Here is a 1,544-nt window from a genome sequence, read left to right on the forward strand (position 1 = left end):
ATATTTATGTATGCACATGCTTGCATTTAGACCTCTATAAATGTCCTTTGCCTCCTAGTTCTTTCTTCTATTTCCTTTTAGTTTCCTCTTGTCCCACTATCATGGTCAGCCTACATTCAGGTTTCAGTAATTCCTCTCAGCTACATTGTGCTTGATCAAGCCCCTAAAATGTTTTCTTAAAACAACTTCCTCCACCGCTAGCTTTCTTGAATAGCCTCCTGGTCAGTCATCTGAAATCAACTCTTCCCATATTTGATGAATCTGGCTTCCACTGTAGAAAGAGAGCCCCCCATGCCATACTTGCTTGAATTTTTGCCTTAATATCTTCTACAGAACTAGGTCCTTTTGGTATTAGGAGAGTTTTTTTTCTTAGCCTTTGGATCTTCATGTTGAGTCTTTTCCATTCTGGCTTGTTTTTTGTACATTCTTGGCTCAAGTAACCCATATAGATTTCTTCACTAGAGCTATTTTTATTTAAAATATTATTTCGCTCTCCCTACCATTGAGTTGATGCTGAATTATGTTGACCCTGTAGGAAGGAGTAGAACTGCCCCCTTTGATTTTCTGAGACTGTGACTGTGACTGTTTACAGGTGTAGCAAGATCACATGGATAGTTTTGTCCTGTTCTATAAGGATCCTATGAGTCAGCATTGACTCAATGGCTGTGAGTTTGTTTGTTTGTTTGTTTGTTTTCTTATACAGCACGTGGGTCAGATGGTCCCCATCTCTGCTCCAAACACATGGATAATGGTGTGTAAATGGGTGAATGGGTAAGCCGATGGATAGAGAGTTTGGTAGTTAAATAGGTAGATGACAGAGAAATATATATAGATCTATATATCACCTAGAAGTTCTTGAGTGATGAGCAAATGGGATTGCCATGAGTCAAAATCAATTCAACAACAATTAGCAACAAAAAACACAAATATCTCATATAAATGTTGTTGGTTTTTTCACAGCCCACAAGAAAAACATAGTTCTCCCACCCCATCCCACCCCACTCCTTTTTAGTTGGCTACCATATGTATCCCTGGATTTGATCTGGCCCTTTCCATACTGCCTGCACCTCACCCTAGGAATGTTTGTATACAATAAATTTTTCCCTATGCCCCTTTTGCATTATTTTTTAAAGCTTACCTCAGTGGAATCATGTTGTACTTGTCCTTTTGTGCTTGATTTACTTTGCTTAGCATAATTTCCTCCAAGTCTTCCCATGCAGCAATGTGCTTCATGCATTCATCACTGCTTTTTAAGAATGCATAGTACTCCATTGTATGTAAGTACCAAAAAGGAGGGAGAAAAAAGAAAAAAAGAGGCATGGCTAGTGGGGGAGCAGGTCACTAACCCATGCAAGGGGAAGGTATTGTTTATATCTCCATAGGGAAAGAAAGACTGGACTTCAACCCGGTGCTCCAAGACGTGAATGCAACATAGTGGCATGAAGCAGGGGACCAATAGAGAGGTCTGAGGGGCCACCCCAATCCTAACTATGTAGAAAGCTCCCCCTCCCTGCAGAAGAATTCACTTTAGAGGACAGCACTGA

Source organism: Echinops telfairi, unplaced genomic scaffold, assembly GCF_000313985.2.
Source record: "Echinops telfairi isolate 266 unplaced genomic scaffold, ASM31398v2 ScPeMD7_3533;HRSCAF=4204_0, whole genome shotgun sequence".
NCBI classification, from domain to species: domain Eukaryota; kingdom Metazoa; phylum Chordata; class Mammalia; order Afrosoricida; family Tenrecidae; genus Echinops; species Echinops telfairi.